Source organism: Canis lupus, chromosome 20 (assembly GCF_003254725.2).
Source record: "Canis lupus dingo isolate Sandy chromosome 20, ASM325472v2, whole genome shotgun sequence".
Taxonomy (NCBI): Eukaryota; Metazoa; Chordata; class Mammalia; order Carnivora; family Canidae; genus Canis; species Canis lupus.
Genome location: NC_064262.1, coordinates 11,974,119 through 11,996,606, shown reverse-complemented (window position 1 = coordinate 11,996,606; position 22,488 = coordinate 11,974,119). Strand labels below are relative to the sequence as shown.

Sequence of the window (22,488 nt, the reverse complement as noted above, 5' to 3'; positions counted from 1 at the left end):
ACTTTAGAGCATAAAATATAAAAATGGAAATAAAAACATTTCTAAAATCGTTTCCACCTCTACCTTGCTGACGTAAACAATTTAACAGTATGATGTGTCCTTCCACAACTTCTTCCATATTGTATTGGTGAACTGTTGCTCTGCAACAAATTACCCAGAAATTTAGCACTTGCAAAAACGACAAATATTTCTTACATCACAGCTTCAGAGAGTCAGGAACTAAGGAGCAGCTTAGCTGGGTGGTTCTGGCTCAAAGTCTCTTCTGATTAAAGTTGAGGTTTTGACACAAGCTATAGTCATTTGATGATTTAACTAAAGCTGGAGAATCTGGAGAATTTTAAGGGGACTCCATATTTGTTCGTTGTAGCTTCAGTTCCCTCCCATATGAATGTCTCCATATTGCTCCTTGAGAGTCCTCATTACATGGCCACTGGCTTCCCTCAGGAAAAATAAAAATGAAGGCAAAAAAATCCACAATTCAATTAAAATAACAAGGCATAAGCTACAATGCCTTTGATAACCGAGCCTACAAAAATCACATATCATTTATTCTGGTGTATTTTGTGGGTCACACAGACCAACCCCCTATAGTGTGGAAGGGGCTTACATGAGGGTTTGAACACCAGGAGGCCAACGTCCTTGGGGACCAGTGTGGAGGCTGGCTGCCACCCATATACTCAGTTTGGAATATTATTTTTATAAAAATATAATCATGATATATATATTTCTTTGCAATCCTTTTTAAAAATTTTTTCATAGAAAAATACCTTGCTATCCTTTCTCCGGATTTGTAGATAAGGATCTAAGTCATTCTTTACATTGCAGCTAACATTAGAACTAATTTATTCCACTCCTACTGACTCAGGCTGTCCACAGTTTTCTAGAAGTACAAATAAGGTAATAAATATCCTTTTACATATATTTTTGCCTTCATTTCTATACGGGCTACCAAAACTGAGATTGCTTGATCACAAGTTGGTATTCTACTTCTTTATTTCCATAGATGCTGCCAAATTTCAAAAGAGGTACAACATTTATTTTTCACCAACCACGCATAAAAGCAGTCATTTTCCCCTCTGTTCCTCAGGACTGGGTAAGTGTTCAGATAAATTTTGTCCTTCTCATCGCAAGAGAAATGCTATCTCATTTTCACCTAATTTACATGTTCTTTCCTAATATTCAGCTCAGGCCCTCTTACCACATGTATTGACCTTACTCCTTCTCTTTCCTGAAAATTGTCTACTTACAACCTTTCTATGGAAATGTGTTTCTTTTTCTCATCAATTGATTGGGAGCTTTTGGAATTTGCACATAACTAGAAATAAAATTTTATACTTTCTCATCTGGGAAGTTCATAGTATAGTGTCTTCAAAAGACTAGATGTCATTTTGTCACCTTTTGATTGGATTTTCTTAAAGGTCCATCAGGTTCATGGGGATCAAACATAAAATATTGAACATCTTATTTCTGGAGAACTTTAAGATTAGGTGAAGCTGGCTGGAGACATTTCTAAACTCAACCTTCTGCCCCAGAAAGTAGTGAATTAAGCAGGCTGTTGACTTTAAGATTACCTTGGAGATAGATCACAGCATTTAAAATGCAGTCACTCAGAAAGCAAAATTGCTTGGGAATAAAAGGCAATAATTACTATCACTCTTTCTGCAACTAGTGAAATAAAAAAAGGAAAAAAGACAACTCCCACTCTAAACCTTAAAACCTCAGCAAATATCCAGAGACTCTTCAGATCGCATATTGTGATCAAAGCTGCAGTCCTTGGGGTAAGCAAAAACTGCAAACTTCCCTCTCTGTGTGTTTTTAAACCCAAGCTACTTTGATTGCTTTTCTGTCTAAACACAATAAGCACCCTTGACCTTGAATTATACTGTTAAGAGATAAAAAAAAAAAAAAAAAGTCTGGTACTTGGAAGAGCACTAAAAATGAATTCCTTGCTCTCTGGCATTTTAATGAACAGTGTGGCCAGTAACAAATCAATAAAGATAGTATGACAAGCTATGATGAAGTGATTTTTAGATAAAACCCTCAATATAATCAATGTTTAATCTATCGGATATCTAAACGCATATCTCTTGGATTCCTGCTACACTATTTAGGAATTACTTTGAGCTAATTAGCAGTGGGTATTATTTGGGAAAAGAGCAGACAACAAATTTTTTAATATTCCCAGAAATGCCTGGAAGGATATTCTTAGATTTTAAGTTCTTATTCTGAGGAATTTGCAGGTAAGAAGTATCATACTTTTGATTATTTGACAGGCATATTCTTATGCCTGTAGGATAGTTCCTGATATATTGTCACTAAATCAGTGAGGTCTCATTACTTATCCCTCTTTCCTGCTCTAACCACTATGTCATCATGTCATCCTGCTCTAACCACTTTGTCATCACAGGACTTGTAGAAGACCAAGTTACTGATCACTGATATTTGTTGCCTTGCCCTCCTTCTGTCCCAATAGAAAACCAATGGTGTACCCAAAATAAGATAAACCCCAGTTGTTGTTATTTATGAAGGGACTGTTTATAAAGACAGGATGGAATATAGGTTTACTACTCTAAAAACTTATGGCCAAAAATGTGGGGAAGGTGTTACTAATCTAAGCATAAATGGATGAGAGCAGGGAGTAGGAGCCAGAACCTGAAAGGAGAGAATTCTATAGAGAAAAAAAAAAAAAAAAAAAAAGCTTTGAGAGAAGCAGTGATTTTAGGGTTCAGAAATATAGCAATCTGGAAGTGACCTTACAGGGAGGTTGCCAGGGGACTAAACACCTTCACCTGGCTTTTCTTTCTCCCTTGAATATCCCAGAGGGCAGGACACCCATTGAGATAGTTTCTATAAGCTCCCTGGGATGGAAAGCAGGGTCTAAAAGGATGGAAGAGACACTGGATTGGCTAATGAAAATGGCACACTGGGGAAACATACTTTCCTTCATAGGGTTGACATTAGAGTTGGCCTTTGTCTTGCTCTGGCCAATGATGTGTGTATAGAAGTGATATGTCACTTCTAACAGAGACTTTAAGAACTGCCATACAATTCCCCTGGCTCCTTGCTTTACCTTCTGAGAAATACATGTCTGGAGGGGAACCTCCTTGAGTCTAAGTTCTTGAATGACTTTGTTCAGTTAAGCCTTCTTCCCAATCCTCAATGGAATGACATGAGGAAAAATTGAGCTTAGTTGTTTAAGACTTTGAGATTCATGCATTGATGGTTACTGCAGCATGACGTCATCTCTCCTGATGGGTTCAGCGTGTCATTAAACCTCTAAGCCTTACTTTCCTAGTCAAGAAGGCAATCCCCTATAATAAATATCAAACTGCTTCCCAAATACCCAAATATTAAAAAGATTTTGTGCAAACAAATTTTAGGATGTAGACTGGCACTTCTAATTTTTTTCAAGATAGCATATCTAGGATTAGCACAATATTTAAAACCCAGAGTCAATTAAAAGGAAATGATTGTTTTGACATAACAAATGTCTTTAGCTTATTTTGTATGTCCTTTATGGCATCTTGGAATAGATTGTTTTGGAATTGTACGTTTTCAAGTTCTTTTGGGGGCTGATTTCAAACTCTCAAAGGGCAGTATCTAACCATGAATTGAATTACTTCAGTCTCAAGCCACTGAGACCCTTCTGTGCCTGTTGTATTCCAGTTAATTTCAAGAACCCTGATTCTCATCCAGAAAGCAAGGGTAGAGGGGCTCAATATTTGTGTGGAAAATATGTTGACTAAATAGGGAAAAAATTTTCCTTTTTTCTTGTATTTCTCTGGTCTCCCTTCACATTGCTATTTGTGGGAATTCCATATAAGAAGCTTTGGAGACCCTTTTGGAGAAAGGCCTGACATCCTGGATGTTTTGATGCTATTTATTTCCTCACTTATAAAATGGTAATAAATATGCTTAAGTCACTAATAACTACAAAATAAAAGGCAGTGAATTTGGTCCTTGTGATAAATGGGAAAGGAGTTTTGCTTTTTGGAAAGGGAGTGTGTTAGTGTTTCCTGTTGTCAAGATCAGAAACACAGTTCTAAAATAGACTCCCAGAGGCCCCTTGTATGTGAGTGGACTTGGTCTCCAGTGGATTCTCATCTTGACACCTCCAAAGTATTGCCACTTATAGCCCTGTAGCTCTTAAGCTTTTAATCACTCTGGCTGACAAACCTGGATGCTCACCAAAAAGTGAACTGTTTTAGAATAGCTCCAACTTTGGTTTCACATTGTTCTCACAATGTCTTCACGTAATACATGTAGTAGAAGGATTTGACCTATGAAAGTAACTTAGTAAATCATGAATAAAGTTATTAAAAGAGTCCTTGGGACATACCCAGTCCATGTCCCACCTATATCATACACACACACACACACACACAAATACTTTGATCTCAGAAAGAGTTAAAGTACAGTTCTCTTGCAATCATTTTTAATTTTTAAAAATTATTTATTTATGATAGTCACACAGAGAGAGAGAGAGAGAGAGGGAGGGAGGCAGAGACATAGGCAGAGGGAGAAGCAGGCTCCATGCACCGGGAGCCCGACGTGGGATTCGATCCCGGGTCTCCAGGATCGTGCCCTGGGCCGAAGGCAGGCACTAAACTGCTGCGCCACCCAGGGATCCCCTCTTACAATTATTTTTAAATGAACTCTAAACATAGCTACATGTTTCTTACTTTAAATCTCTGACAGATTTTTATTTTTAAGATTATTTATTTATTTATTCATGAGAGACACACAGAGAGGCAGACATAGGCAAAGGGAGAAGCAGGCTCCCTCTGGGGAGCCTGGTGTGGGACTCAATCCCAGGACCCTGGGACTACGACCTGAGCCAAAGGCAGATGCGCAACCACTGAGCCACCCAGGTGTCCCCCAAATCTCTGATAGATTTAAAAAATGTTTTTAGGACTTCAGTTTCCTAAGAGGAAGAATGGTTTTTCATGTTTATGGAATTAAAAAGTAATGTAATTTTAAAAGTAATTTTTAAAATCAGGAAAATGACCAGTTTCTTCTCAAGTTTTGTTCCCTGAATACTCACCAGATGTTTTAGAAAGCTTTTTTTAGACCTTAACTCTTAGAGATGGCTAGTGCCCTAGGATGCTTTACCTAAATAGGGATGACTTTTATCTGGGAATCTGTTGGTCATTGATGTATGGTTGGTAAGATGTAAGTTACCATCTATTAAAGAAATGAAAGATAGACTTGTAATGTTCAGATTAAGTTAGCCTATGCTGGGTTAACACACCAACTTCCAAAGCTCAGTGGCTTAACACATACAAATGTATTTCTGGCTTACACAAGTCTGCTTTGGGTCCAGCTCCTGTGGGTCATCTATCATCTAAGTTCACGTCTGCTCCAATATTATGACTCCGCCTTCTTAAGACTTGGCTTTCCATGCTGCTGTTATTCATGTTCTCTGGTTCTACCTTCTTGGAGACACATTCCTTCCATTATCCTTCTTGGCCACATGTAAAGTTGACATGGGGCATATGCTCTCTTTAGGGGCTACAAAGCTTTCTCATCCAAGAAGAATTGGTAGACCAAGGGCCATTTTAAGTTTCATGTTAAATCATAGGCCTTTTTTTTTTTTTTAAACTCCAGACTCAGGTTTCTTTGGCAACAAATGACCTAAAAAATCTTGCTAATCTTTTCATAATCTACTTCCCGGTATGTGCCAATGACCACACTTAGGATTTATTCCCAGATTTTCTTAAGTCTTAAATTTCTTTGCTCTCTCACCTCCATCCTTCTCAACTCAATGTGCCTATCAGGCTTTGGAGGAGGATTGATTTTTTTTTTCATACTCCTCCTCCTCCTCCTTCTCCTCTTCCTCCTTTTTTTTAAGAGAAAGCAGGGCAGAGGGATAGGGAGAAAGAGAATCTTAAGCAGGCTCCACACCCAGTGCAGAGCTCTTCACAGAGCTTGATCTTACAATCTTAAGATCATGACCTGAGTGGAAATCAAGAGTCAGAAGCTTAACCAACTGAGCCACCCAGACACCCCCCCCTCCTTTTTTTCTTTTTTTCTTTCTTTTTTATAATTATTTATTTATTCATGAGAGACACACAGAGAGAGAGGCTGAGATACAGGCAGAGGGAGAAGCAGGCTCCATGCAGGGAGCCCGATGTGGGACGCGATTCCGGGACTCCAGGATCAGGCCCTGAGCTCAAGGTAGGCTTTAAACCGCTGAGCCACCCAGGGATTCCCCCCGACCCCCCTCCTTTTTTTTCTAATGGAAATTCCCTCCAGGGCAACTGTCCCTAAACTTCTATCTTACTCCTCTGCCATCTCAACACATTGCTTCTTTCTGCTAAGTCAGAGGAAGAATGCATAGGTTCCCTTATACGTTATTTTCACTTATGGCTCATCAGAACTACTCACATGTCTCCTACCAATCTGCATGGTAGGCTGGGAGGTATGGTGTTCTGTATGCATAGGAAAGAAAGAACTCCTTCAAATCCAGAGTCATTGGGCAGCCCAGGTGGCTCAGCAGTTTAGCGCCACCTTCAGTCCAGGGCATGATCCTGGAGACCAAGGATTGGGTCCCAAGTCAGGCTCCCTGCATGGAGCCTGCTTCTCCCTCTGCCTCTCTCTCTCTGTGTGTGTCTCTATGAATAAATAAATAAAATCTTAAAAAAAAAATCCAGAGTCATAATATGTTAAAACAAGAAGAGTATTTCAAAGTAATCTAGTCCTATAGTTTTAGTTTAGAGATGAGAAAAATTAGATGCTAAAACATTAATCTATAATTACAAGTATTTATGAATTCTTATTCATCCAGCACTAGACCCAGGTTTTCTTGAAGTTCAGTCCAGGAGTATAGCTACTGCTTTCTAATCCTACCATTATAACACTTTCCAAGTCATTAGAACAACTAGATTTGCATTTCAAGGTAGCATTCAAATATGTTTATGAACACGTATGTGGATATTAGCCATTCTTCATCACTCACTCACTGATTCATCATTCATTGAGTCAGTGTGTTTGAACTGATGCTAAACAGAAGATATATAGATACAAACCCTATTCTCCTTGTCTTTAAGGAAGAATGTCAGAAAAAAGAGTAAACAGAAGATATTGATATAACATATAAGTGCTAGAATAAGTTATATACTGACACTGGAGCAGAAGTAGATCTCTCAGAACATGACATAAAGACAGCTTCTTGACATGGTATAAAGGAATCATAAGAAATCATGCTTCCACGTTTTCATGAGGCCAGACATAGGTTCCATAGTTTATAAGCAATGTGCCTTTGGCAAGTCTAAGCCTTACCTTTTTCAATTATAATGGAATTAATCATACCTGTCTTGCAAGGTTGATGTATGAAATAAATTAGTATATGTAAAGTACTGCCCACACTTCAGCATTTAGTAGGCACTCAGTAAATGGTAGCAATTATTGTTATTCATGATTTTACTTAAGTAAACACAGGATTCAGAATACCTGAAATGTCTACATTCACTACTAATGATGGATTAATTAAGTCAATACCAAATATAATTAAAGTAAATGGAAAATATTATTATAAAGTACATGGAAAATATATTTATTACATTGGAAAATATCATTTTCCACCTCCCCCCCCATTATTAGCATTATAACATTACAGAAAGAATAATGGTTGGTAACATAGATTCATGACTTAATATTATAGATGTTGTGCCTTACGTGGTTGATCTCATTTAAGCCTCACAGTATTTATCATCAGTGCTATCAGGAAATTGAGATCCAGAAACTTTGAGTAATATGCTCATATTGACAGGAGGGCTATTAATTTATTCCCACAAATGGTAACTTAAGTACTTTCTAGTGCCCACTGTGGTATATATAAATGCATGCATGAATATGCATGAATAATGAATGCATGATTTCATGCATGCATGCATGAATGAATTAATATAATGTCTGGGGTATTGAATATATGAAATAATTTTGTAAAATAGAAAAGAAAATAGGAGTGCCTTGGTGGCTTAGTTGGTTGAGCACCCAACTCTTGGTTTTGGCTCAGGTTGTGATCTCAGGATCATGAGATCAAGCCCTGCATAGGCTTCACACTCAGCGCCAAATCTACTTGAGGTTTTCTCTCTCCCTCTCTTTCTGCACCTCTCCCTCTAAATAAATAAATAAATAAATAAATAAATAAATAAATAAATAAAACTTTAAAAACATACAAAAGAAACCAAAATAAGAACTATGAAAAATGCTGATACATGAGGGGGGGAAAAAAAAAAAAAAAAACCTCCAAAGACCAGAAATATATTTCACACATTTTAACCGCAACTTGAAATACCACCAGGGCCCCACAGGCCTGGTGATCTGCTGCTAATCCATGGATAAGCATGGTATTTGCAATGCCTTTTCTTTGAGCTCAGCAAATATTTATTATAAGAGTACTAGGCTAGGAGCTTACAATCTAATGAAGAGGATTAGAGAGGGATACCAGAAACTATAATACCAGACAGATTAAAGTAAATGAAGTAAGTTAAAAGAAAAATGATGTGTCATCATAAAGGCTTCAAGGAAGGAAAATGTATATTTGACAAGTTGCATCACATGAATAGTACTATTCTTCCAATTTGTCCCATCCCATCACCCACTAGAGGGAATGAACATGCATCCAACCATGCACGCTCCCTAGACAATTCTTATTCAAGGCTTAAAGACAGAGTTAGGAGGTAACCTCTAACTCTGGCTACTCCAAAGCCTCATGTCCTGCCACTTTCCCCCTTATTTTTTAACATCTTGCTGCATTAGTGATCCTCAGTTCATTGATGTACCAAGCTCCTATTTCTCACCTATCCTTTGCATATGCTGATGTCACCATATGACAATTCTCTTTTATCCAGTTTCCCTATTCTTCCCTTTCACTAATCAAAGTCATTGCTTTGAGGGACTATGCTCTTTTCCTTCACAGCTCTCATCTCTATAATTGCAAACTTGTTTTTTTTTTTTTTTTTTTTTTTAATTTTTATTTATTTATGATGGTCACAGAGAGAGAGAGAGAGAGAGAGAGAGGCAGAGACACAGGCAGAGGGAGAAGCAGGCTCCATGCACCGGGAGCCTGATGTGGGATTTGATCCCGGGTCTCCAGGATCGCGCCCCGGGCCAAAGGCAGGCGCCAAACCGCTGCGCCACCCAGGGATCCCCATATAATTGCAAACTTGTAATCAATGTAAGAGTCGGCAGGACTCAGTAGGATGCAAACAGCGCTTTCATTTTTCTTTGTCCATATTTTTTATTTTTATTTTTTATTTTTTTAAAGATTTTATTTATTCATGAGAGACACAGAGAGAGAGAAAGAGAGACACAGGCAGAGGGAGAAGCAGACTCCCCCATGCAGGGAGCCTGACGTGGGATTCGGTCCCGAGTCTCCAGGATCACATCCTGGGCTGAAGGCAGCCCTAAACCGCTGAGACACCAGGGCTGCCCTGTCCATATTCTTTAAAAAGTGCCTTCTGGGGATCCCTGGGTGGCGCAACAGTTTGGCGCCTGCCTTTGGCCCAGGGCACGATCCTAGAGACCCGGGATCAAATCCCACGTCAGGCTCCCAGTACATGGAGCCTGCTTCTCCCTCTGCCTGTGTCTCTGCCTCTCTCTCTCTCTCTCTCTGTGTGACTATCATAAATAAATAAAAATTTAAAAGAAAAAGTGCCTTCTGGCACATGTTGTTTGGTATCACCAAGCCTTGGGGAAATCACATAGTTCCTCTAGAAACTTTTGGGTACTTACAGATGGGCTCATTTTTAGGATTTAAAAAGAAAAAGCCAGTCCAAAATCAAAACTGTATATCTTATCCAATTCAACTCTTTGACAAACTACAACTTTAGGCTAAACCAGGATCAGAAGATCCCTCTAACTTTCTGCAGGTCCCTTTTACATGAAAATACCACTATCTGGGTCACTTTGCTATCTTGTGAGGAATGGATGGGAAAAGAAAGTAGAGGTGTCTATAGTTTGTTTGTTTGTTTGTTTGTTTGTTTTCCTGGAAGACCTTTTTAAAAAAATAAATATCTTTTGAATGGGTAAGCTCATTCTATGACTTGTAGACTATATTTCCTTCTGCCTGAAACAATGAAATGCTAGAGTACCATTTGGACAAAATAACTGTAGACCACCCTATAAAGTAGAGGGAGTTGCACATTATTTCAACCATGTGGTGCCTGATGGTGAACACTCATTCTGGATGTTTTCACAAATCTTTGTCACCATTCCCCCACCTCACTGCATGCTCCTCCTCCTCCCTTCCCATGTCCCATTCATTTCCCTTTGTATCCTGTAGTGAAGCAACCAATGAGTCTTCTTCTATCTGTGGTCTCCTCACCTAGGCCTCTTGGATATTGGCTTCTTTGTCTTGTTTCATACATTTACTGCCTATAAAAGACCTTACCTCTAGTTTCAGATATCAAAGCCCTGCCAAATTCAGCTTTAAGTTTGATGGCATCTGACTATTATCCTTCTAAAATACCTATGGAGGACCAGAAAATGGATATAAGTTTAGAATGGCATGGAAAAACTACAACAATCAGTCAACCTACAGCACCAATCTCGGGGCAATGTCCACTAAATAAAATGAAAGCACAGTCATCTGCTATTGTGTAGCTCAGAAAGAAAGTCCCCCCCACCCCAAAAATAAAGCATATGTGATTTATATTATACCATGGGTCTAAGATACCTTTTTGTCTTGTCACACAAATAATTTTGTTAGGTTTCTATGGAATCAGTAGCTTAGAGGTTGCTCAGACAACAGCAGAAGAAAAACATGAAAGAATATTAATCTTAATTCAAGCTAGTGGTTACATACATTTTTTTTTAGATGTGCCAAATTCAATTGTCATTAAATGACTGAAGAAAGTGTTCAAATGACTGAAGAATGTTTTCACTTAGAGGAGGGAAAAAGCATCAATAAAGCTATCAGATACATAGTTTATGTTAACTCCTGTCTCTCATTACTGCACTGATTACAGTTCAGTGGCCAACAACCTTGGTTATAGAAATTTTGAAGAGTTTCTGAGTGATTCCACCTTCATAGAGGAGATGTTCCAAGGAGGGTTTCTGTCATTAGAATTGCAGCTTTAAGATCTATAGTAGTTTTAATTTAATTTTGTTGGTAGTAAATAATGAAATTTTCTTTACAGCAACAGTTTGCTACACTTTTGGATGATTTAAGTTCCAGATACATTTTATAGAGCAAAGATATTAACAAAGGGAAATTGCAGCCTTGGTTAAAAATACATCAGTTATATTTCTCAGCTGTTCCTTAAATACAGCATGTTCATTTAAAAGCTTTGCTGCACAACATTCTCTTGATTTGCATTATTCTACAGGAAAGTATGTGAGTGCATAGCATACTGAGTGAGTAGTGGGTTGAATGTAGCCCTCAAAAAGTTATGTCCCTGTCCTAACCCCTACAATCTGTGAATGTAAGCTTCCTTAGAAAAGAGGTCTCTGTAGATGGAATTAAGAAGGTCAAGATGAGGTTTATTATCTGACTGGGCCCTAAATCCAAAGACAGGTGTCCTTATAAAGAAAAGTTGAGGGAGATTTGAGATAGATGAGAAGGAGACAGAGACACAGAGGACAAGGCCAGGTAAAGACAGAGGTAGAAATCAGAGCAATGCATCCACATGGAATGTCTGGAGCCACCAAAAGCTGGTAGATGCAAGGCAAAATTCTCCCTCAGAGTCTCAGAAAGGAGTTGAGTCCTGCCAACACCTAGATTTCAGATTTTTAGCCTCTGGAACTGTGAGAGAATGAATTTCTGTTTTTTTAATCCATTGAGCTTGTAGCAATTTATTACTGCAACTCTAGGAAATTAACACACTACCTATTCTGTATATTCTTGTAGGTTTTGATTTCATGTTATTATAGCCTATTTACAATATAATAAAGTATGTTGTTATATTCATATTTCAAAATGATTTTGCAGTTAGAGTAAATAACAGTGTAAGATCTATGCATTAAAACATTTATAGAATGTCTACTATGTACCAGGCCCCTTGTTAGGTGGGGAGTAGCCAATCATAGGCATAAACAGCATCAGTGACTTTAGATGTAGTTCATCTCATTTATGTTGGAGAAACTAAGACTCACTGCAATATCAATGTATTGGCCAGTAGTTGGGGAAATCATCCTTTGTGGATGGATCTGTTAACCAGATTATTAGATTTTCCTCTTTGGAGCTAAGAACAAAATTATTAATCATAATGGTGGCAGACAAGGCATAGATACACACATTATCACTTAAAAGGAAGTCAACATGCCAGCCAAAAAACTGTTCACCCAGGCTCCACTGCATAGATATTGATTTTTGAAGTGACTAGTTAAATTCCTGTCTTAATACTTATTCTTTTCCTTTACTTAAAAACCACAACTCCTAAAAATAATAGGGCAGAAAGGAAAGTTACCAGACTGTGCACATTATAGCGTGTAAGATGTGTATCCAAAAACTAAAATGCCATGATGAGAGGAAGAGTGTGGAAGTACATCATTAATGTGGGGAAAGAGCAGATTTTTATTTTTTATTTTATATTGTATAGTGTTTGATCATCAGAAAAAGCAGCACAGGGTAAGGGCTCTGGGGAGTAAAAGATCTTTACACTAATTCAGGTTAGTCATATGAGATAAATACTGAATGTGGGAAGTATGTATACAAATATTAAAATGGATTTGAAAATACATTAAAGTATTTCCTTGGGGCAGGGCACTGTGCTATGTGCATTGATGTTGAAATTCTACTTGTAGCTCGTGATCCAGCCAAATTATATATCATATATGAAAGTTTTTCTACTGAAATAACTTCTTTATCTTGTAATACACAATACTAATTATGATCTATGTAACAAGTCGAGCATTCTCAATCTCAATGGCATTGATACTGAGATTCTCAATCTCAATCTTTGGTGTCAGTCAGCAAAGAAGACAGAAAATTAGAAAATCTTAGCAGCCCACGCTTTGGAGAGCTACTACTATCTCATTATACATAATCCATAAGGTGGTAAATGCAGTGTCTTACAATTTTGTAGTAAATGGTATGCATGCTGAGATATTTGGGAAAAGCCTACTGATGTTTGTAATGAGTTTGAAATGCTTAAACACAAGAAAGATTTACACATAGAGATATGAATAGATGGATAGATACATAACAAAACAAGTTTAGTGAAATATGAGTGAGAGAATGTAGGTGGCAGGTATTTTTATGTTTACTGTGAAATTATTTCAACTTTGCTGTATGTTTGAAAACATTCATACCTTAATCTTTGAAAAAATGCTAGTTGTGCCTCTTTGGCCTGATTTGAATTACAAGTGATATTACTTCTCAAATATCTCATTTTAAAAGGGAGAAAATTTGAAATTTATCTCAGAGAAGTTAGTTCTTGGCTTCAACTAACTGGCCACAAATAGAAGAATTATTTATGGAAGGTTAATTCTAAAAGAGAAGAGACTACCTGATACTTTGTTTCTTGATCTTTTAACAAAGATGATTTTGGTATTCATGTAAACGGTACAAACATTTAAATTTTCCTCCACTTCCTGATACTTTTCAATACCCACATAACTTCTTCTGAAGCTATTTTTGAGTAGATCTAATAAGAACCCTTTTGGTACCTTGTGGGGATCCCAGGAACCCAGCAGAAATAACCATTTGCAGGGCTGGATTACCTCCAGGGGACACTAAGCATGTGCCTACAAATCACTGGCTATTTCAAGTAAAATGACAGAACGGTTCTCTTTGAAACATCTGTTGTATTGGGCACTTATTACGTGCAAAGCCCCATTCTCAACATTGGGAGTTCAAAGATGAGTCAGGCATTAAATTTGTCCTTTAGTAGGATTCATGTAATAGTCTAACTGTGCTGCTACCTTATGGCACATAGGACGTTAGTTGGGCCATGAGTGGAAATATTATGGAAATGCTGATTAAATTAACAATAGGAGTCTGCATGTAGAATACTATTTTTTTCTCTCCATTCTCAACAATGTCTCCTCATCTAGGAATTTCCATATGTTTTACCCATATCCCCTATCCAAAGAAAGTGAGAATATCCTCTAAATTAGCAACTTTAAACCTATCTGGTGTTTATTAGGCCAGTTCAGCTTCAATATCAAGTTATTCTCATAAAAAGACATAATCGTAACCCTTTATTATATGGTGGCACTTCAGTAATCTAAATCAAATTCTTAAATCATATAAAATTAGGAAATAATTCATATAAAATGAAGAAATAACCAGTTGAGGTAAAATGACATACACATAGGAACTTCAACTCTCAAGTTGTCATACCTATGAATGACTCACCACATCTTTGAAGTTCCAGAGTAGAACTGAAACCTATAAAAATAGATATAAATTTTAAATTGCTCTAACTCTTAAATTTCAGATATAAATTATAGTGCATTACAGCATAGAATATTCCTAAAATTACTTGCTTTCTCAATGGATCACTCCTTTATTTCTCCATACCAAATACATAAATATCTTTCTTTCCAACCTGCTTAACACTGCAGACTTCCTACAAATGGTTCATCTGGCCACCGTAGTTTCCTTTCAACATTCATTCTTGCTCCTCCTTGATTCATTTTTCTTGAGGTTGCCAGATGTATTTGATTTTTAAAAAAAATTCCCTAAGACTCTACAGATTTCTCATCTCCTGGACAGAATTCAAGGCTGACTTGTAAGGCTCCAGAAGAAACAGTCCCTGCTTATCCTTCTTCCTGTCTCTTTCCTTGTTTTACTTACTTTCTTCCTATTATCCAATATATATATTTAGTTTATTCTGTGCACCGGGTGGTCTTAATAGATGCTATCTGTACAGATATTTTTTATTTTTATTTACTTTTAATTTTTAAAAAATATTTATTTATTCATGATAAACACAGAGAGAAAAGCAGAGGGAGAAAGGCAGAGGGAGAAGCAGGCTCCATCAGGGAGCCCAATGTGCGACTTGATCCCAGGACTCCAGGATGAAACCCTGAGCCAAAGGCAGATGCTTTAACCACCAAACCACTCAGGCATCCTGCTGAAGATAATATTATTATGCAAGAAATCCTAAAAATGTATTGAAAGACATTAAAGATTCTTTAATGAAGAGATATGCCACATACATGGATTAGAATATAGTAAAGAGCTCAATATTGTACAGAGATTGTTTCCAAGTTGATCTATAGATTCAATTAAATTCCATCAACTCTTTTGTTATGTTTTGGGTTGATCTTTGTGGAACTTCACAAAACAATACTAGAATTTATATGTTAAAGCAAATGGCAAAAAATGTCCAAGTCAATCCTAAAGATAATATCTTGGTAGAGGGGATCCCTGGGTGGCGCAGCGGTTTAGCGCCTGCCTTTGGCCTAGGGCGCGATCCTGGAGACCCGGGATCGAATCCCACGTCGGGCTCCCGGTGCATGGAGCCTGCTTCTCCCTCTGCCTGTGTCTCTGCCTCTCTCTCTCTGTGACTATCATAAATAAATAAAAAATTAAAAAAAAATATATCTTGGTAGAACTTGCCTTACTAAATAAAATAAATAGATAAATATGGCTTTCATAATTAAGGACATGTGATATCCTAAGAAGGACAGAAATTTTAAGAATGGAATTAAGACAGTGATTCTAGACAAGGATCCACAATTATGGAAACTCAATTTACAATACTGTTAAAATGTTGTTAGATCATTAACAAAATAATTTACTCTTCAATGAATGCTGCTGAGATAATTAGTCATCTACATGGAAAAAATATCAATTGGACCCTAAATCACACTATGTACACAAATCAATTTCACTGAGGTGAAAGGCAGTCTACAAAAGAATATTTTGGAGAATATCTTTATAATCTCAGGAAGTAGAGAGGTGTTTTGAAAGATTTTATTTATTTATTTAAGAGACAGAGTGTGTGAGCAGGGAGAGGGGTAGAGAGAGAGAGAGGGAGAGAATCTCAAGCCAACTCCCTGCTGAATACAGATCCTGATCAATATCAGGCTTCTGAGATCACGACCTGTGCTGAAACCAAGAGTTGGACAGTTAACCAACTAAACCACCCAGGCATCCCAGGAAGTCAAGAGATTCTTAATCTTATAAAGTTACAACCTTAAAAAAAATCACTATTTATTTGTACTAATCCTTAGAATTTCAGTATGCCAAGAGTGTTCATAAATAAAAGAGAAGCACAAAATTGGGAAACACTAATATCTCTAACACATATAACTAAAAATAATTACTTAGCAAAAAAGAAAGAAATTGAGACAAATGAAAAAAAAATAAAACACCTACAATCCAATAGAAAAACTAGCAAATGTGATTCTCAGAGTAAAGGGTTACAGAAGTGCAGATTGAAATCCTGAGGAGATACCACATTCACTCACACATACTGACAAAAGCAAAAAGCCTTTCAAGGAGCTACCAGTAGCCAAAGCTAGAGCAATTTGAGCAGCACAATAAATAAAATAGTGTTGAATTATAACCAAAATATAAAATATAGATGAATTTACATCAATCATATAAATGATTGAATAAATAGAATAGTATAAATCTCCCATGCGGAAAAATTCCAAATAATTTGTATTGATACTCCACCCTCAGGGAGCTAAAGCATATCCTCCTCTCTATAACTGTGCACTACTGCACAGTGATGTCCTTTCAAATAACACAATTATGGAAAAAAGGGGAAAAGAGTAACTTTGCAGTGAAGGAATCTGACAAACACTACCTTGGCCAGGTGATCAAGGTCAACATCAGCAATAATAAGTCATGTTGATAACATGTGTCCCTGCAGTGATTTGATGAGAATGGTACTCTACCTCTGTGGTCTTCTTCCCAAGAATACATAGTCCCAGTGTAATCATGAGAACAAACATCAGACAAATCTCAATGGAGAGACATTCTACAAAATACCTGACCAGTACTCTTACAAACTGCCAAGATCATCAAAAACAAAAATAAAATCTGATTAACTGTCACAACCAAGAGGAGTCTAAGGAGACACGGGACTAAATATAATATGGGTATCTTCAATGATATCTGGGAACTGTAAAAGGACATTAGGAAACAACTATAAAAATCTGAATACAGTGTAGACTTTCATTAATGACAATGTCTCAGTATTATTCATGCATTAAATATAATAGCATATCATGGGATCCCTGAGTGGCTCAGCGGTTTGGCGCCTGCCTTTGGCCCAGGGCGCGATCCTGGAGTCCCGGGATCGAGTCCTGTGTTGGGCTCCGGCATGGAGCCTGCTTCTCCTGCCTGTGTCTCTGCCTCTCTCTCTCTCTATGTCTATCATGAATAAATAAAAAAATAAATACATCTATAAATAAATAAATATATAATAACATATCATACTAAAGTTAATGGAAGAAATTTGGTATGGGGCATACTGTACTCTCTTCGCAAGTTATCTATTAATTTTAAAGTGTTCAAAAGTAAAAATGTAATTAAAAGTATTTCAACATCAATGTTGGCATGGATGTGGATCTACTCAAAAACAGACACACTGTTGGTGGAAGTGTCTATTGTTTTAATCAATTTGGCAAACAGGTTGGCATTATGTAGTCAAATTGAAGATGGGCAAGCCCTACGACCCAGCAAAGTAGTCCCTAGGATAATCCCTAAAGATTGTACCCGGACACATGTGTGAAAATGTTAATAAATGCCAAATAATGAAAAAGGTACAAGTGCCTATCAAGAATATAGGATAAATCAAGGACTAGTCATGCAGTTGAATGCCATATACAGTGAAATGAACTATAGTATAGTTATGTATAATTGGATAATTCTTGGGAATATGAGTGAAAAAGCAAGTCACAATAAAATATAACTGTTAAGATTTTATTGAGTTGATTTGAAATCTGCAAACTAATCAGTATGTTGTTAGGGATATCCATGTGAGGAAAAATTATGGTGAAAATCATGGGAACTTGAGAGGAGATAACTGAGGGATACAGAGGGGCCTTCAAAAGTAATGTTAATATATCTTCTTAGGCTGTGAGGTGGGCAAAAGGGTTCGTTGTGTCCTTATTCTTTAACTCTTACAATTTCTCACAAATAACATTGTTCCTACTCAAATTTGCTTATAGAAATTATTTGTAAAGTTAAGTGGGAGCTGCTTATTCACTCCAAACCTGACAGCACACAGAGTCCCCCTGGTATGCCTTCTTCTGTGGGAATAGGAAATGCATCAAAAGCCCCATCTTTGAATCTAACAGCTAGGAAGATGTACTTATCTATCTGTAAGCAATTGATTCATTTTGGCATTTGGGGAAGAGAGAGAGAGAAAAGATGCTTATAAGTAGTTCAGGGAATAAACCTTGGCTGATAATTCTTTTAAGATGACAAAACCCTGTTCCTGTTCTTATATGTCTCAGGATCCTGCCTGTGGCCTTTAGATCTTCCAATAATGGCAAGTTTAAAGCCAAACGAAAATGTCCTTAGAAAGACAAACCCTGAGGGTCGAAAAGTGGGAGGGCAGATGAGAAAAAAGGTGGAAGCTATTAAGGAGGTTGTTTGCATCTGCAGGAACAATCATTATGTCAATACTGTGTAGCATTTGTTTGCAAAGCCACTAATCTATTCTTTTTGTTCTGCAGAAGAGCACTTAGTCCTGACTGAAATCAATCAGTACAGCAGATTCCCTTGATTCAAAGTGATTGCTAACTTGATTCCCATGATCCAGAGTGGTTAATTGATTTTTTCATATATGGCATATAACCCAACCCAATCCTATGCATTATAACCAAACTGCCTAGAATTTCTGAGAAATTCTGTCTTTCATATGGGCTATAAAAATGAGGAAACATAAAGTTGGGTGCTGATGTAGCTATTTGACTATGCTAAAGGAGGATTCTTGGAATGCAGCCAAATTGGGAAAGGCAGATGGAAGATAGGGAAGAGTAACCAAATACCAACACCACCATTAAAGTCTGAAATCCAGCTGTACCTGAAGATGGACTCACTCCCTTGCAATCAAAAGACTCATAAGAAGAGGGCATCCTAACAGAAGATGTCTTTTGTCCCACTGTGGCAGAAGCAGGGATTAAAACAGGACTGGAAGCAGCCTGAGAATTGGATAAGATGATTCAACATAGAGCCTCTGAATTTTGGTTCTGCGCCTGGAAAATGGAATGAAAATTGTATACATTTTTTATGATTATACTTGCTGTCTGGTCTCCAACTAAACTGGTATAGCACACAGGCAAGAAGCTACTTCTGTCCATTAATTTCTTTTACTTCTAAGTTCTTAAGTGAGAATCTGAATCCTTTCAGTATACATGGGGAAGGTTTGTACTAGAGTCTTAGGAAGGTGTATTGCTTGCTCTTCCAAAGTTTGATAAGCAGATACTGAATGCCTCCCGGGGGGGAGGAACTACCTGAGGCCAAATAAAACACAGATAAATATATTTCCTTTCTGTCCTCTGAGACCACTGTTGACTAAAACCATACATTTATTTATAGCTTCAAATTCTGGCTTCACCCTTTACTAGTATTAAAAAGAAAAAAAGTAAAGAGCGAAAGGAAAATAAAAGAAGAGAGAAGAAAACCATAAGTACAAAATGGCATCACTTACAGTAAGGCCCCAAGTCAGTACACCAGGGCTTAATGCCTAATCTAATTGTAATTTCAACCTCCCCCAGAAATACCGTCTTGACCAGTCAGGAATTTTCTGATCAGCATAAATGATGTAATCTGTCACATGGGCCTTCTCTACTCCCCAAAGGAAGATGAGTTAATCTGTTTAGTAAGACCCCTTTATCTTTCATCTAAAGGAAGGAAACTGTTTCATCTTGCCTGAAACAGTTCTTTCTTTACTTTTGCTAATAACTTTTCCCGTCCTGCCTCCGTCCTATAAAAACCTTCCATTTCGCACAACTCCTTGGAGCATCCCTCTACTTGCTAGATGGGATGCCTCCAGATTCAAGAACCATTTAATAAAGCCAATTAGAACTTTAAATTTACCCAGTTAATTTTTTAATTAATTTATTTTTATTTATGATAGAAAGAGAGAGAGAGAGAGACAGAGACACAGGAGGAGGGAGAAGCAGGCTCCATGCCAGGAGCCCGATGTGGGACTCCATCCCGGGCCTCCAGGATTGCGCCCTGGGCCAAAGGCAGGTGCCAAACCACTGAGCCACCCAGGGATCCCTACCCAGTTAATTTTTTAAAACACTACTTAACATCCCAAAGCTCAGTTTCCCTATTTGTAAAGTAGTGTTTATAATTGACCCTATCCTATAAATTTATTGTTAGGATTAAATGCATTAATATAAAGTGCTAAGATTGGCACATAGTTACACTATATACATGTATGTCAAACAAATATAAATATAAAGAAATAAATGAGAAACTCTTAGTCCAGATGAAAAGTTACACAAAACAGGGAAAGGAAAAAAGTGGCCAGAGTTTTGAATGTCTACTGTATGTCAGGCACTGTGCTTTACATTTTATTTACACGATCGTGTTGACCTCTTCTACATGGGTCGATTTTCAAAAGAGAGTCATATATTGAAACACGAGTCATGAAAAGTCTTTTCTAAATACCCTATAATTATGAAGGTTATAATCAGTGTCCTGGGGGAGGCAGGACCATAGATCCAGTGAAAGTGGAGCCTGACTTTTCCTAACTTTTACTCGCATTAGGAACATCTGTGAACTTATTAAACTCTTCTTGACTTTCTCTGTAATTTCATCCCACACCTGTGGTGCCTTCAGAATAGAGAACCTCTCATGAGTTAGCCAAGTTTATTCTCACAAAACCTGCCCACTCATCCTAGCTGTGAAAGTGTTTGAGTTTTTCTTCAGCGCCTTGTGCCTTCTCTGTCTCAATGTCTTGGTAACATTTAATGAGCAACCAGAGACCATTTTCCTTGACACCCGCCCACCAGGAGAACATACCTATTAAATACTCCATCTCCCTGCTGCTTTCAGGACATTTTTGCTGTTCTGAAAGGTATTGCCTTTCATGTCCATGAGCTGTGAAGTAGAAGCTGAGCCTGGCTGGCTGTCCAAGTTCCTATTCTGAAGTTATTATCTGGTGCCCCGAGGCAAGAGTGGCTGGCAGCCCCTGATGGCAGCATCTGCACAGGGGCTGCAGGCTGCTATAATTGGCTTTCTTGCCTTTCACTCCCTGCCTTAATGAGGCTATGCCATGTTGGGCTTCACCCACCCACAACCTTTCAGTGGGACAGGTTCTCACTCCATATAAAGTTGATCAAGAGAAGCCTCAGCAGTTTAGCAAGGAGTTTTGAACTGAATAAGTCCATTGGAGGCTGAAGCAGGTCTCCTTGGTGCAATGTGTAGTAGCTGCCAAGTCAGCCAGGGGTTCATAAACGTGGGGGCCAGGGACCTTTGCCCTCAGGTAGAACTTTAGTCTCCATTCCCTGTTCTTTTGATTACTAAGACCTAAGATCACGGATGATCTATTTGCAGCACTCTTTGCTGTACATTTCATTCAATGCATTGAGTCCTTGTCTGAAACTGTTTGGACACAGTTTATGCACCTACTATTTTAATAATAGCTAATATTTATTTAGTGTTTACTATGTGTCAACCATGAATCTAAGAATTTTAGCCTAATTAGCTTCTTTGTTGTTCAGAGCAACCCTACGAGATAGGTATTATCATTATTTATATTTGCACATGAGATTTTAAAAATCTCCCAGCCACATAGGAAATAGGTTATGGACCTATGACTCAAATTTAGGCTGTCTGCCTTCAGCACCAGCACGTTTAATGACAGTGCCTCAAGATCAGGTCTGAGAACTGTTGGTTTTCCAAATCCTCCAGCAAATTGCCCTGCATTTCTCCCCTGGCCACATCTTCTTAGACATCCTTTGGATAACATGCAAATTGCCCCTGTCAGCTGTGGCTGATTGTACCAGGAATGCACACTTGACACACGATATCACAATCCAAGAAATAAGAATTAAGAAACAGACTTTAAATTACACAGTCGGACCCAATCTGGGGTTATAAGATCACATGGAGATAAGGTTCCCGTTTAAGGTGAAAATGCAAGAGGATCCTGAACTCACCTCCTCCCACAATAACATGGAATCTCCAGCTTGGAAGAATTTCTCTTAAAAAAACCACCACCACCACCACCACTACCACCACCGCCACCACCACCACCTGGCTGAGGGATCCTTATGCATCCAGTAGAAAGAGGAGGCTCACAACAAAGTAGGAGAGGCTGGGGCACAAGTTCACCGTGGACTCCATTCTCGGTGCAGTCATCCAGAAGGCAAGCAAAACCCAGAGCTTTGCCCTGCGGAGTGAAGGGTGTGAACGCCAGGCCAGACTCCTCCACCTATTATGACCCCCACCTGGGAGATGAGCCCCCCAAACATCTAGCTTTGAGAGCCAACAGGGCTGTGACCTGAGCCCCACAAGGCTGTTCTTAAACGCCTGGCATGGGATCCCTGGGTGGCGCAGCGGTTTGGCGCCTGCCTTTGGCCCAGGGCGCGATCCTGGAGACCCGGGATGGAATC

The 22,488-nt window shown here is 38.2% G+C and overlaps 1 long non-coding RNA gene across 6 annotated transcripts in view; it reads left to right on the top strand.

Moving 5' to 3' along the window:
• The window catches only part of LOC112662466 (uncharacterized), a 99,216-nt gene extending 79,373 nt beyond the window's left edge, over positions 1–19,843 (top strand). For 2 of the 6 annotated variants that reach the window (XR_004807512.2, XR_004807510.2), the window contains exons 9-10: positions 1,004–1,093; positions 10,403–10,850. This is a non-coding gene — a long non-coding RNA (uncharacterized LOC112662466). Of the gene's footprint in view, positions 1–1,003; positions 1,094–10,402; positions 10,851–18,591 lie in introns of those variants that run through there. The other 4 variants (XR_007404227.1, XR_007404229.1, XR_007404228.1 and 1 more) reach the window with 3 other exon arrangements.
• Positions 19,844–22,488: the final 2,645 nt, after the last annotated feature.